The 16,729-nt window shown below is 34.3% G+C and overlaps 1 pseudogene; it reads left to right on the top strand.

Moving 5' to 3' along the window:
- The first annotated feature begins 14,289 nt into the window (after window positions 1-14,289).
- Window positions 14,290-16,729, top strand: part of LOC111819584 (60S ribosomal protein L39 pseudogene) — a 3,035-nt pseudogene continuing 595 nt past the window's right edge.

Raw genomic sequence — 16,729 nt, 5'->3', positions numbered from 1 at the left:
ATTCTTCAGCTGGAAGCCCATACTGGTTTGTGACCTTTATCTTATTTATTATGACACCAATATAGTCTTGTCAGAAGAAAAATAACCTAAATAGTCTATACTTTAAAAGGTCCATTTTAGTTGCTTTTGGCTTCATGCTGGGCTATCATAATTTTTTAAAAATAATCTTCATAGCTTTATTTTCTTGAGATTTATTATTCCAAGAATAAAAATACAAAGTTTATTTACAGTAGAACCTCAAAACTAATAGGTATGATTTCTACTTTATATTCTCATGTTTGCAATTTTGTATATAATTATGTGAATACTTCTTTAACAACTCCAGTATAGACAGTTTCTAGTGAAAACTATAAGGATTATCTTATCTTTTTCACTGATTTATAATTTCACACACACACACACACACACGCTATATATATATATATAGTTTCTAATGGAACCCTGTTGACACAGTGATTAAGAGCTTGGCTGCTAACCAAAAGGTCAGCAGTTCGAATCTACCAGCCGCTCTTTGGAAACACCCTTGGACAGTTCTACTCTGCCCTATAGTCTCGCTAAGAGTCAGAATCGACTTGACGGCAAAGGCTTTATTTGCTTGATTTTATATATATATATATATACATGCTGTAAATAGTATTTATCATGCTTATGGCTTATAAAATTATTTGAGCACTGAAGTGTTAATAAAAATAAACCTTTCCATGAAAAATACGTACCAAAATTTTACATTCTAGGGATTAGCAATTACTCAAAATGCACTGGGTGATACATTGGGAAGGTTTTGATTTTGTTTCATTTAGATTTATACTAACAAGTTCAGAGATATTTTCATTTCATTAAGCAATACAATTCCATATTAATATATCTGGCATCTAATGAGGTTATTTTATTTTATTTTTTAGCTCTCATTTAATCTTTTCACACCAAAACAAATTATATATCAATAGCGTGCATGCTGAAGATTCTGACCTTCCCTTTGGTTATGTCACATTGGGGGTCTCCTTTTTTTGTTTTCCGAAGATCAGTGTCCCTAAGAAGTGGAATATATGTTCCATATTCAAACTGAAGATAACTCTTTTTGAACTGTTATTTTGACCCTGAGAATCCTAGGGAATAACAATGTGATATTGCATTGGTTACTTCAGTTGTTGCTTTAAATGCTCTTTTATATAAAAGCCGAGTATCCTTTGCCCACCAAAGTTTCAAATCTTCTCCGTAACAGTGAGCTTGGTCTAAAGCTTAACGTTTCTACACTTTCGTCGGTATTACATAGGTAGTTCTAGTTCTCTAATAAAATATTCAAACAACTAAACCACATTGCCAAATGTTAGACTATTTAACTGAAACTTGCATAGAAAAAGCATTTGAGTAATAAATGACTTTCGAAAGTAATTTTCAAATATGCATCATACCACAAAAAAATGGGTTGTTTAAAACATTAAACTTTTAGATTAGATTACTCATGGTGTCAAAAATAAATCAGGCTTAATCAATTTCAATATTATTCATTTGCAAACTGTGTCAACAATCTTAATGACTGTATTTTTTATTTTAAAATGAATAAGTAAAACATTTCTGAAACAGATCACCATTGGAGAGCTTTACGTTCTAGGCTGAGGCATAAGATTCATCTTCCTCAACTATAAAATGGATTACTATGCACTTCATTAGACTTCTAGAAGATTAAATAAAAACAATCCATGGGAATTTCATAGTGATTGCTTCAGTCTAGCTCTCTCTCTCTCGTTTGTTCAGCAGATAAGGACAGCCTAGTTTGGACAGATTCTTAGCTCATGCAGTTCTGTGAACTCGTGATTTCTTCGGCAAACATTTAGTTTTCATTACGTTCTACACGATACGCAGAAACGAAACGAAAGCGCAAATAAGGCGATGACATGCGCGTTTGGAGTTTACAACCCATAGAGGAACGGACTTAAAAGAAGACAAAGATCCAACGTCTGTTATTACCAAAAGGATTTGGATTTGAATGGAAGCAGAACGTGGCTTCTCAGAAGAGGTGGTGTGGAATCTATGTTTCCAAGGATGAGTAGAGAGTTTTAAGTGGAGAATGTGGTAAAAATATTTTCCAAATGGAAAGAATAGCATGCGCAAAGGCATGGGGTTTTAAAAAAATATGACAAATCTGGAGAACAGAGACAGTTTTCTATGGATGTTGCTAGGAGACAGGGGAAAAAGTGTCAGGAGAGAAGTGAGATTGGTATCAAGAGGCTATTTTGGAGGGTATTGTGTTCCAAGGGAAGGAGGTGGGATGGCAGCCTTTGGAAATAGGAGAGTCAATAGAAATTTTAGTGGAAAAAGGCCAAAGATACATTTGATTTGTAGGAAAATAATTTTGTTACTTAAGTGGACAGAAATGCAAGGACTTATCCCTCTTTCTTCCACTCTGTATTGGCTGTTCTGACTTCCTGAAACAGTTATTAACAATACCAATCAGTATAAAATGCAACCAAATGGCTACAAAATAACACCTCTCAAAAACCTAACTAGTGTGAACCATTTTTCTAATAGCTTAATATGTATTAAAATCTGTGAAATGGGAAATAGACTCATTTTGCAGTTGAGAAAATTGAGGCGCAGAGTGTAAGTAACTTACTCAGGGTTTAGCAGCTAGGGACCTGAATTATTTAAGTACGTCATGCATTTACACAGTGTTTACCTAAGAATATTATCTCTTTGGAAATTGTATATTGTTGATATGTTCCAATTTTTTAAAACATGTACATTAATTGGCATATTCTAAGTGTATTTTTAAATATCTTTAGTCAACAAAAACTCTGAAAACATTTAAGATTAAAGATACATGAAAGCAAACAACTAGGCATTTTCCCGAACAAGTAACTAGGTGAAATTTTCAGGGAACTCGGTGCTTGATTTTGTACCTTTAGTTATGATGCATTTTTTAAATCACATTCTAAGGAAGAAGCTTGGATTCCACTGAACACTACATTTTAAGATGTCTTATTCTTTTTTAAAATTCTACTGAATTCACTGATAAATAATCCCACATAGAATTGTCTAAGTCTCTTTTTGTACTTTTTAAAACAAATATACAGTACTATATTACTTGAATATACTAGAACATAGACTTGTATTATTGGGTATATTACTTTTTAAGTTAATAATGTTGATTAATCTGGCTATCAAATATACAGGCAATCATTAGTATTCATTTTAGTTACACTTTTTAAGATGGGATGCCTGGATTAAATTGTCAAATTTTCAGCCTCCAGATAAATATCATAGTATTCCTTTCCAAGATGTAGTTGATAATTTACTCTTTCTCCAGGAGAAAATATCATTTAATATCTCTAATACCTGTATTATTATTTAGACTAATTTTTGACATATCGTTGGGCAGAAAAACTTACATATTTTAAATTTCTATTTATTTGGTTAATATTTATAAGGAACAATTTCTTATATAACAGTCACTTATATTACTTATGTAAATTTTCTATTAGCAAATTTTGACTTTTTTTCATTGCTGTGTTGATCTTGATTTTTATTGATTTATTACTTTAAATTAATATGTAAATAATAACTCCTCTGATATGCTGCCAGTATTTTTCTTAGTTTATCATCTTGCTTTCTGTTATATTTATGGTGTATTATAACATACACAGAGCCCTGGTGGCACAGTGGTTAAGAGCTAGGCTGCTAACAAAAAGGTCAGCAGTTCGAATTCACGAGCTATTCCTTGGAAACCCTACGGGGCAGTTCAGCTCTGTCCTATAGGGTTGCTATGAGTCGGAATGGACTCGATGGCAAGGGGCTTGGTTTTACAGGTTGTAATATACATGTTGTTGTTGCTGATAGTTGCCATTGAGTCAGTCCCTGATTCATGGTGACCCCATGCACAATGGAACATGGACTGTTGTGATCCATAGGGTTTTCCGTGTCTGATTTTCAGAAGTAGATTACCAGTCCTTTCTTCCTAGCTCTTCTTAGTTTAGAAAATCCACTGAAACCTGCTCAGCAGCATGTCTACACCCAAGAAACCACTAATAAATGGGTAGTAGCTACGCAGGCAGTACATCAGCTCTGAGTTAAAACCAGGTCTCTTGCATGGAAGGCAAGAATTCCACCACGGAGCCAAATCGTGGAATCAGAGATTAGCATTTGACTTTTGCCTTTTATTTGATGCTTAAAAAATATCATTCACAATCTAAAATTATATGACTATTAATCTTTATTTACCTTAATCTTTATTTACCTTAATAACAGCAATAATTTTGCATATTGTAGCTTTTTCTGTACACCATTTTTTGAACAATCCGTTTTGCACTGATTTGCCTCAACATTCCTTGAATTATCCTCAATATGTTGACCCAGCTCTGAAACTTTCCCCGTTCCCTTTCCCCTTCCTTTAAATGTACCAACCAACCACACCTTGCTATTGGCTCATGCCTAGGAACCTCAGAAACACACAGGGCTATAGACAAGGAGGGACCTCCCCTTAGAACCATGCCCTGGATTGAGATTTCTAGCCCCTTGAACTGTGAGAAAATAAATTCCTGTTCTTGAAAGCCACTCACTTGTGGTGTTTCTATTATTGCAGCACTCAGTGACTAAGATAGGCATTATTATGACTTTTTTATGTTACACTGTATCACTAATGATTATTTCTGTGTCTAGCTTTATAGCAAAAAAATAGTTGTGAGAAAATAAATATCTTTCCATTTAGTTCAATTATATCGATGTTTGAGTTTATTTTATTCTGTTTTAGCAATCCTTACTGTGTAAATTCCAAACTTCAGGTTGGTTCGCAGGTTAATATTCCTGAAACATACAGCACAGTGATTTCCTAATTCATTTGATTATCAAAACAAGTCATAACTTTAAATAACTCCGAATGGGAGAAGCTGAGATGCCTTTAAAAAGAATAAGTAAATATATATTTTCTAAATTATTGTTTAAGCAACAAAACTATTTAAAAAGTAGAGTTTGGAACTACCTATTTGTTTTTAACTAGTTAAACACATACTATGTGCCTGGCTCCATTCTAGTCTGTAAGTTTATATTTGAGAACTGACAGAGATTTCTAAACTCAGAGAGCTTAACTTTATTATAAAAAAATCCATGGCTGTCAAGTTGATTCCAACTCATAGCAATCCTGTAAGACAGAGAAGAACTGCCCCATAGGGTTTCTAAGGAGCAGCTGATGGATTCGAACGGCCGACCTTTTGGGTAGCAGCCAAGCTCTTAACTACCGCACCACCAGAGTTCTAAACTTTATTATAGGAGGACAGAAAAATAATAATAAGCATAACTATTGACTAAGTTTTTAAATATGTTTGAAGGTCATAGATATTATAGCTGTGAGGTTCTTGTATCTTCATTTCTCAGCATTTTACTCCTAAACATTACTAGATAAAACTTTATTCCAATGGACAAGGCCTATATTCCTTTCCTCTGTTGGAAGTTTTTATTTTAACAGATACTTCATCTACTTTTAATGTAGTATTTTATTTTATTTTGTAAGTAGCAGGAACATCCATTTAAAATATAAAATATAAACAATGTGACTATGAAAAAATGAGCATTTTTCATTTGTACTGATTGATCTTTCTATGTTCAACAGATAAACATTTACCAAAGCACAATTTATCCATTGAGGAGTATTTTAAAGTGATGTAATTACTGTTTTCCTTTTCCCCAACTATATTAAGCACCTCTCCATATGACAGCAGCAGGTGATTGAATGGAGTGTGGGGCAGGTAACAGGGAATAGGGTGAATATGAGCCACTGCATTCTGATAATGTCTGATTCCCCTGGTTGGTACTGAGAAGCTTTCAAATATTTAAGTTTACCCTTACTGACATTATCTTGAGACAGTAATTCTTTTTTATACAATCAAAATAAACAGTACTGGATCATTTTATGAAAGGGGTTACATAATGCTATCTGACACTGTGCAAATAACACCACTCAATGTAATTATTATTAATAATTGATATTATTGAAAAGCAAGTCAGGAGGACAATGAATTTATGTTTGGATGTGTACAAATACACAAGCACATCCAAGTGGAAATGACCATATGAATTTGAATTAATTTCAGGAATATAAAATTCATGAAAGATAAAAGCCCAAAGAAATTGATTTTTGATTCATGAAATGAACAATTATAACAGTGAAGAAGAATGAGCATTGTGAATATGAACGGGCTAAGGACGCATCCTTGGAAACAGCTGTATTTAAAAAGCTGCAAAAGTGAATGTTGTATAAAAAAAAATAAACATGGTAAATGAAAGGGGAAGGGCAGGAGACCTGCAAAAGAATAGAGATGTTCAAGAAGGGGGAACAAAAAAAAAGGTTAAAAATGTAAAAAAAAAAAAATATGTATATATAAGAACAAAAGAATGGTCATTTTTATTTTCCCACTTGCATGATATTGGATATATATTTTAAGACTATTTAAAATGAAAAGGCTAAAACCAACACTTTAAAAAGTTAATGTATCTGAGCAAGTAGAATTGGCAAGCTGTTATGGATTGAATTGTGTCTCTCCCAAAAGATATCTTGAAGCCATAACCCCTGTCATGGACTGAATTATGTCCCCCCAAAAATGTGTGTATCAGTTTGACTGGGCCACAATTCCCAGTATTGTGTGGTTGACTTCCATTTTGTGATTTTAATTTTATGTTAAAGAGGATTAGGGTGGGATTGTAACACCCTTGCTAAGGTCACATCCCTGATCCAACATAAAGGGAGTTTCCCTAGGGTGTCGCCTGCACCACCTTTTATCTTACAAGAGATAAAAGGAAAGGGAAGCAAGCAGAGACTTGGGGACCTCATACCACCAAGAAAGAAGCACCGAGAGCAGAGTGCATCCTTTGGACCCAAGGCTCCTGCCCAGAGAAGCTCCTAGTTCAGGGTAAGACTGATGATGATGAGCCTACAGAGACAGAACGCCTTCCCCTGGAGCTGATGCCCTGAATTTGGACTTCTGGCCTACTAGACTGTGAGAAAATAAATTTCTCCTTGTTAAAGCCATCCACTTGTGGTGTTTCTGTTATAGCAGCACTAGATGACTAAGACAACCCCTATACTTATGAATGTTATTCTGTTTGGGAATAGGTTTCTTTTTTTTTTTTTTTCCTCTCTCTGTCATGTTCATCAGGTCAAACAGGAATAGGATGGGTCCTAAATCTAATGCCTTCTGAGTGGTGTCTTATAAAAAGAGAAAACAGACATTGATAAACACACACACCAAGGAGAGACACCATCTGAGGATCCGTCTACAAGCCAAAAATTGAAATTTCCACCACATGTTACCCACTCATCACACACAAGTAACTGGCACAAAATAACCCCAACACGTCCTTGAGCATTTACAATGAGCCTGGGAGAATCAAATGTCCTTGTCTTCATCAAGCCATCCCTAAGCAAAACTAGTTTTCAGCCCAGTAGAGGTTTATTCTTTCAAGCTTCACTTCCTTTTTCTCCAGTTCTGTCTTGAATCATTGATACTCTGATTCTGTCTGTCTGTTTCATCGAATTCTTTATAAAAGTCTGTTAACTTTACCTTTCGTATGATTTTATACCTACTCTTTTGTTTTGTTAAAATTTTAATTGAAGTAGTTTAGTTCTAAACTCCACCCACCTACATGCGGATCTCTTCAGGAGTTTTTCCTTTCACCCTCTATCCTTTATTTTGCTGTTACTGTAATCTTCCATGTTGTTATTGTTAGCTGCCATTGACTCATCCCCTGACTTACGGCAACTCCATCCACAACAGAATGACATGCTCTCTGGTCCTGCTCCATCCCCATGATTGGTTGTGGGTTGGACTCTTGTGATCCATAGGGTTTTCATTTGCTCATTTTTCTGGAGTATATTGCCAGATCTTTCTTCCTAGTCTGTCTTGGTCTGGAAATTCTGCTGAAACGTACTCAGCATCATCACAAAATGCAAGGCCTCACTGAGAGATGAGTGCTGGCTGCACATGAGTAGTATTGGCTGGGAGTTGAAATTGTGTCTCTTGAATGAAAATCTAGAATCCTACCACTGAACTGTCAACACCTTGGTCTTGCTTACACCACTGCCATTTATCTCATCTCAACCTCTCTTATCTTATCCTCTGGAAAATAAAATTTAAAATACAGTTTCTTTAATATGATTCTTTTTATGATTACCTGCAACCCACTTTTCCATTTTTTCATTTGTATTTCTCAGTATGCTTCTCAATCTCATCTGCGACTTGTGTAATTTGGAGTCAAATTGAATATATTTCCTTTATTAGTTGGATAGCACCTGTTCTATAACAGATGAATTCTCAAGTATCAGTGATTAACACAAACACACATATTATTTCTTCCTCTTGTAATCGTCCGCAGTGGGAATTCAATTAATGTTCACTAAACAGAAGATCTATGCAATCATGATCTTGCCATTTTGAGATTTCACTATCTTCTATCGTTTTAGTTTTAGAATCTTTTGCTTCCAGCAGGAATATAGAGGCGAGAAAGATGGAAATTTTATTCAAGTCCCCGGAAGTAAGGTCATCACTTTTTCTCGTATTCCAGAGCTAAAACACAGTAAGGTGATCACACCCTACTGACAGGGACGCTGGGGAATATATTGTAGCCTTACTGAGTCACCATGAAGAATGAGAAAGAGCTTTCTGTGAACACTTCGGTTTTTATCACAATTCTACGTTCCTGTTTCCCTTAAATATACTATTTCTCTTTATAAAGTATCCTTCCTCCTAAATCTTGCCCTAAAATTATCTTACTTATAATTTAACTTTGAACTTCATCACCATACTTATCAAGCTTTCTTGTTATTTGTAACGGATTAACTACAATGTATCTTTGACTACATCTGTTTTTCTCTAAGTTGTATTACTCTTTAGGTCAAGCATTGTATTTTAGTCAGTGTATTCCTTTGAATCATTTAGTATATTTCTTTGTACATAGTAGATGTACAATAAAATTGCTTATTGGATTAATTAATTATTCAATATTCTTCTCTAAAACCAGAATTCTTCTTCCAGGCATATCAGAAAGGTATTTGTTCCAACTTATTATTTTTGTTTGTTAATGCCAAAATAATTAGTAAAATGGAAACAAATATCCAATGCAGCCTGAATAAAAATAATCTCTTAATTATAATATGTTTTTCTCTCACAAATGAACTGGCAACTAAATAATTTATAAGGTACTTTAAAAATCCCCCTTCCTTCTTGTTCGAGTTTTTTAATTAGTTTCTGCCACTTTTGTTTTCTTCAGTTAATTCAGCTCTCAACATATTGCAGCAATTTTTGCTACCTACTCAAACATGTTTGTAAAATTGCTCCATGTTATGGATATTCATACTGATACATGAAAGCTAACTGAAATTTGGCTGGCAAGGGACTTGCACTTGAACAAACATCTGTGGAACAACTGTTGCTCAATATATAAAAATCATGGTTCATGCTGATAGAAAATCACACACACAATCCCTGTCTCTCTCTCTCTCTTATTCTCTCCCTCACTCACACACAAATTTATATACACACAGAGAGAACTAAAAATCTTTTATGAATATAAACATGTAAAAATTAACTTAGTCATTGAAAGAGACTTTCAGGAAAGTGTAATATAGTTAGTAGGATGGCATTCGTTCTTAAATAAATGTTGTTAAATATCTCCATTGATGAGCTACATTTCTGTAGATAATGGAATGGAAGATCCACATATAAATCCAAACATACAAAACAAAACTACTTGAATGTGAGCAGGTATTTTGAAGATCCCCTTGTAGATTATAAATAAGATTACTAAAAAGCTAAAATTTCTTTTACACAATATATGTTATGGATAGAAAAATCATGGCATGTAGTAAATAAAATATGCACTCATTTTCTGGAAAATTTATTTTTGAACAGGATATCTAAACACTTGGATGGAAAAGGATGCAAAAGCTAATTTTATAGAAGGGAATTCAGCAGAACCGTTCATGACAAATGGTCTTAGTGTTACTAAACTAAAAGTTATATGCTATGAGATTTCAGGAAAGAAAGTTTAGGAGTCAAATATACATAATCATATATCTTATGTTTCTTTTTTTTTTATTTGCCTGTTTATTTGCTACCAATAAGTATTAAAAAGAGAATGTGATCATAAAACACTAAACATAGAAATAAAATGACCACTTCATTATTTCAAATGACAAGGGTACAACACACAGAATAAGTAGGAGTGGGAGAAAGACTGAAGAAAGGCATATAAATACGAAACCATCAATAAATGTCCAATATGATAAGTGGCTAAATCATGATCAATAGAAATTCTCAAACAGCGAATGGCATTAAAGATTGAAAGGAAGAATAGTGAGTTGATATAACTCTGAATTTGGCTAATAAGATTAGCATTAGTGTTTTTTAATTGCATAGAAAATTGGTAATTTCAAACATATTTGGGTGAGGGAGGGGAGTATTAGTATTGCTTTGGTTTTGCTGACATAACTACATGTTATCAAAATAGAAATGTCTGGGAGGTAGTCAGAAATCCAGGCTTGTTGCCGAGGAGATAAATAAACAAAGTTTACAAGCATGGCTGTTAGAGGGATCTGGTAACATACAAATTATGCAGTGTTAGTAGTAGAAGAGATTGCTCAGAATACAAGGCTAAAGTAAAATAAAGAAAATAAAACCTAGGATGAAATTATGGAAGAAACTTTTTTGGTTTTTATAGATGAAATCAGAGGAAATTAAACAAAAAAAGTGATACTATATTGTTACGAGTGAATGCTTTTAGTTAGAGAAATGGAAAATGGAGGCTGTCCAAGGGAGATTTTTCTTTTTTTAATATGTATTTTTTATTGTACTTTAGATGAAGGTTCACAAAACAAACGGCTTCTCATTAAAGAGTTAGTACATATTGTTTTATGACATTGATTAACAACCCCACAAAATGTCAACACTCTCCCTTCTTGACCTTAGGTTCCCTATTACCAGCTTTCCTGTCCCCTCCTGCTTTCTAGTACTTGTCCCTGGGCTGTTGTGCCCCATTAGTCTCATTTTGTTTTATGGGGCTGTCTAATGCTTAGCTGAAGGGTGAACCTTGGGAGTGACTTCATTACTGAGCTAAAAAGGTGTCCAGAGGCCATTCTCTCATGGTTTCTCCAGTCTCTGTCAGGCCAGTAAGTCTGTTTTTTTTTTTTTTTTTTTTTTTTTTTTTGTGAGTTACAATTTTTTTATACATTTTTCTCCAAGGGAGACTTTTCATATACGGTGAAACAGAAATAGAAACACTAATTCTATTTTTCTTTTTACAATTTCCTTTTACTTGTGTAACACACACAACACAGATTCAAAAGGGTTATTAAATGTTATAAAGCAATGCACAAGGTCCCTGTGTGAGGCAGACAGGTAATGCTTGAGGCTTGTAACCAAAAAGTTAGAGGTTTGAGTCCACCCAGAGGCACCTTGGAAGAAAGGCCTCATGATCTACTTCTGAAAAGTCAGTCATTATAAATTCTATGGAGCAGGGTTCTACTCAGATGGAGTCACCATGGGTCAGATTTGACTTGACAGTGACAGCAATTGGTTTTAAACAATGTACAATGGTATAGAGTACAGCAGCTAATTATAATGTTTTTAGACTCAGAGTGCCTAGACACAAATTCCAATTCCAATAGATCTTAGCCTTATTTATGTAGGCAAATGGTTAACCTCCGTAAATCTTAGTTTTCTCAACTATAAAATGAGATGATGATCACATATTTCTCAGTGGAAATTATCTAACATAAAACACATCTATTTAAAAATATTAGCTATTGTTATTGTAAGGTTTAAAGTAAATTTCTGTAAAATAAGTATTTAACTGTTAAGTTGGGTTTATTTGTCATATATAAAGTTCACGTCTGTGATTGTTTAAACAAATTATCAATTTTTCCATTACTGCCCAAGTAGAACTTTGGCCTCAGTGTTGTGACATTGTATTAAGTATCTGTAACTACAGCAGACAGAGTTTAAATAACAGTTGGTGAGCTAAGAGCAGGATTTGAATCTAGTATTTCTGATGCTGAAGTTCATGCTTTTATCATCACACACTCAACTGCCCCCTTACCATATACGTGCACTTACATTGTTCTGCCTCAAATGATCTTTGATTTTTTTTTCCTATATGTTATTCTTCGTTTTTTACATTTCAACTTAAATGTCACTTCCCTAGCTACTCAAAACAAAATCTCCAAAATCACAGCAACCTAATTTATTTATTCATAGTACTTACAGCAAGCTAAAAGGAGCCCTGATATCACAAACTGTTAAACATTCCACTGGCAATTGAAAGATTACTGGTTTGAACTCACCCAGGAGATACGTGGGAGAAAGGCCTGGTGATCTGCTTCTGCAAAGATTATAGTCAAGAAAACGCTATGGGAAAGTTCTACACGGTCACATAGGGTTGGTCACAATGAGTAGAAATTGACTCAACAGCACCCACCAACAACCACAAACTACCATTTTCTTGCATATCTTTTTCTCTCTTCTTTTTTTTTTAACCTTCCACTTAAAATTAACTTTATAGAAGAAGGGCCAGAATATCACCACTATATATGCACAAATCCCACCACAGAGTGGACACTAAGTACATTTTGTTCCATGGACAAATAGAGACACATGGGGGAGTTATTCTTGCGGTGAATTGCATAATTGTTCTCAATCACCTTTCCTTGTCTCTATAATGTTTGTTATATGAGTAGACCTTCGCATAATAAGGGTAGGGTATATTTTCCACCTCATGATTTAGTATACAGCATGTGACTGCTTGAGTCATTAAAATGAATCATGTTTAATTTTAAAGAAGATCTTGCAAATTTAGTTCTGAGCTTAATTCTTAGGAGATCTTGCAATTTTTTACTTGCAAGTAAAAAGTGTCTACCATCCCCCTAAATCTTTTCTGTTACATTTGGAAGTCAAGATAGACTTTAGGATTTTATTCTGAATAGTTGGAAAGGTAAGGTTACCATTAACTTAATTGATAACTCATAAAACGTTTTGATCAGTATGATATTGCTACAAAGGACTAGAGCTCAGGTCTTTTCATTTTAACTTTGTGATTTCTCTAAATCTTTAGTTTTTGTGATATGGAGTCCATGTGTTGCTGCTGTTGTTGTTTTTGCTCTTGTCATTCCTCCCCCGCACAGAAGGGTCCCATATATTTTTGTATTGCATTTTGCTCTTTGGGAGGCTTCTATGATCATTAGGATGTGACTTCTCTATGTGACTGTCTTAAGCTGGGTTATCTAGAGAAGCAAAACCAGTAAAGTGTATAAATATATATATAGAGAGAGATTATATCAAGGAAACAACTCACACAATTGTAGAGGCTAGAACATCCCAAATCTGTGGATCAGGATAGAGGCCTCTCCCAAGTCACACAGCTGCAGAAGCTGGCAAGCCCAAGATCGGCAGGTCGGAGAGCAGGGCTCCCACTCACAGGCTGTGCAGATGGACGAATCCCAGTTTCGGCAGATAAGCTGATAGCTTAAGTCCCAAGAACGGGAGATGAGACGACAGGAAACAGCTGCAGGATCCAGAGAGAGCAAAAAGCCAGAATGTCTGCTTATATACAGATTCGGGCCACACCCCCAAGGAGACTCCCTTTCATCTGATTGGCTACTCCCAGTATATTCAATCATGGGAGTGATTACATTAAAACACGGAGAATCTTGGCCCAGCCAAGTTGACAGACAATCTTAAACATCACAGTGACCTATAGTGACAGTTTGCAAGCAGCCTCACTTACCTCTCTGCCCTGGCCTCTGGCATATATTTCTAACAATAATTCTCCTTGAGGATTGTGACTTATTCTTGAGCCTTAGCTGATAAACATGGGGGATCTGACTCAATCACTGAAGTTTTCTTCTATTTTTCTCCCATTTTACTTCCTGAGGCTAAACTCTGTTTTAAAATCATCCTCCATAATTTCTCACTGTTGTTGTGGCTGTGTGCCATTGAGTCAATTCCGACTCATAGCAACCTTATATGACAGAGTATATGACAACCCTATATGATAGACCAATAGGGTTGGTTAGGCTGTAACCTTTACTGAAGCAGAACATCAGGTCTCTTCTTCTGCAGAGAGTCTGGTAGGTTTGAACCTCCAGCTTTTCAGTTAGCAGCTGAGTGCTTCATCGTTGCACCATCTTGGCTCTTTTCTCATTTATAGACAATTAATGATTAGACTCATCTAAAACTGGAACATGACATACTTGGATCTATTGACATTAGCTTTGCTCTATTCTTTATCATGAGGCCCTCAGTACTGGCCATGGTTGAAAGTGGATTTAAGTTTGGAGACAGTATAACATACAAGAAAAAGGTTGGAGTAAAACACCCACTGGTCAGGACTGTTGCAAGTTTAAAAAGAATGGAGGTACAGAAATTGACAAACAGTGTTTGTAACTTTAGCTCCTTTCTTCTTTCCTTTTTGTAGACTTGGTTTTGTGCTTTTTCTTCTATTTGGGGAGAGAAGATGATACCATTACTCCCTTGATCAGATTATCACCTCTTTGCCCTGAAAATCACCTGGCTTAATCCCAGTAGAGTAACGGGCTGTATGTCACAATAAAATTACTATTTTTAAGAGTGAAATAACAAAATCTTTGCTGGAACAGAAAAAAAATGCTCCATATTATGATTTATACAAATGGTAGCATGTTTAAAAGAATTTTAATGAATTATCCTATAAATATATCATTGTAAATACAGAAATAACAAATTCAACCTGTAGGTGCATCATCCCAGATAGGGAATTTATATATCTTTACTTTCATTGCAAAGATATTAGTGAACTTGAGGCTAGAAGTAGATTTGTTAGTGGAAGATCCCTTATTTTAGTTGACATGTTCTTTGGACTCAAAAAGCAAGCCTTCAGGCAATAAACTTATACTTTGACCTTTGGTAAAAACTCAGTCAAAGCCCAAACATAATAAAAAAGGAAAAACCATAATGGAAGAAGTAATAGCCTTAGGCACCGTGACGGAGTCCCCAGAGACTCCATAGTACCTGTAAACGCCTAAGAGTGCTATAGATGACTTTGTGTCTGTGTTTACAGACACTTGAAAATTGTCATCAGTTGAACACCTAATAATAGCCAGATGATTGTGTTTGTTCCCACCATAGAAGTTTTTTTTTTTTTTTTTTTTTTTTTTTTAAGTAAACCACTCTATCTTTCTTCTTTCTTTGATGGACTTTTATAGAGACAGCAAGCTTTTTCCTTTACGCTGCCAATATAAATGTTTGCTGATATATTTTCTACATATATTGAACCATAAGTGTATAATTTAAGATAAAAATTAAATAAAAATTTAGAAAATAATAAATTTTTTTCTGAGGTTTTCATTTAGTTCAATAATACATCAAAAGGATTCTGAAAAATTTGGTTTTAAGATTTCAGGAATTTCTTCTTTATAGGCTGAAATGTTTACTGATAATGCAGCTTTACTTATTCATAACTTACTCTAGTGATGCCTATACACTTGAGCTTTGGTATGATAAGAAATGTTTTACTTCTGAATGAATTAACTTCCATGAAATAGGTTATTCATAAAGCTTGGTTCTAGCCACCCCTCTCTTCCTGATTTTTACAATGCATCTCAGGGCATTTTCTTTCACAAAACAGGCATATATTTACGTTTTGATTTTGGAAGAAGAAAAAAACTATATGTGATTGAGACAATTAGGTATTCTATATGCACCTGGGGATATTATTTACTTGCATCTAAACATACAAATTGTCAGTTTATAGAACAAGACTTTATTTAAATGTTATAATTTTAACAACCTTTGATACATAATGAGTTATAGATTTTAATTAATGTAAAGAATGCATTATCTGTTATTATTAAAGGAAAGATATTTATTTAAAAATTACTTGCTATAGTCATTATTCCAAAGCTTTAGCAGAAGTATGCATACATACAAAGTTAATATTTATGCATATCTAAGGCATAGATGGGCTATATCTCACCCATGCACTTAAAAATTTCCTAGAACTATTGTGATTGTAGGAGTTATGTGAGGGTTAAAATTCCTATTTCCAGTTTTCGTAACTGCCATTTCTGGGAGCACCAAGTGGAGAATTCTCATTGTTGTCAGCACACAGTCTACTCTAGGGGCACTGTAATGGCTCCACAAGATAGTACCATAGTGTGTAATCCAACTCTGTGTGCAAATCCTAGAGGCTAGCACTTAATGAATATTTACTCCCCATCGTTTGTTCTCTACCCCATTGCTCTCTTCAGTCCATTTCTACATAGAAGCAGGCAGATTTATTTGAATTCTGCTAATTTCCTACTTTCTTTTTTTTCTTCAAGCAAGCTTTTGTGTTTTTGTTCTTGTTTGTTTTTTAATATTAATTGAATCAAAACTTGCATATCCTTTTTTATAATCTTGTCTTACTTGTAAGAATTTTTCCTTGAATATAATGTTATGGCATGTGAATTAAAATCTTCTGGAATTTTCAGAATGTATATAATAGTGTCCCAAACTATTAAAGGTTTTGGTCAATTCAATAACATATAGGAGATATAATGAGAAGTTGTTATGTAAATATCAAACTCATATTGTTATTTTAAACTAGAAGACCCAAACAATTATTTTTCTCTGACATAATAATATAAAAAGTTACCAGCTAACCACCTTAAGGATAAATATAATAGAATATTTTAGAGATTTTTGAAAAATGTTTTGTATTTTCACACATTCAT

Source organism: Trichechus manatus, unplaced genomic scaffold, assembly GCF_000243295.1.
Source record: "Trichechus manatus latirostris isolate Lorelei unplaced genomic scaffold, TriManLat1.0 scaffold00012, whole genome shotgun sequence".
Classification (NCBI taxonomy): domain Eukaryota; kingdom Metazoa; phylum Chordata; class Mammalia; order Sirenia; family Trichechidae; genus Trichechus; species Trichechus manatus.
This window is presented reverse-complemented; position numbering and strand designations above follow the sequence as displayed.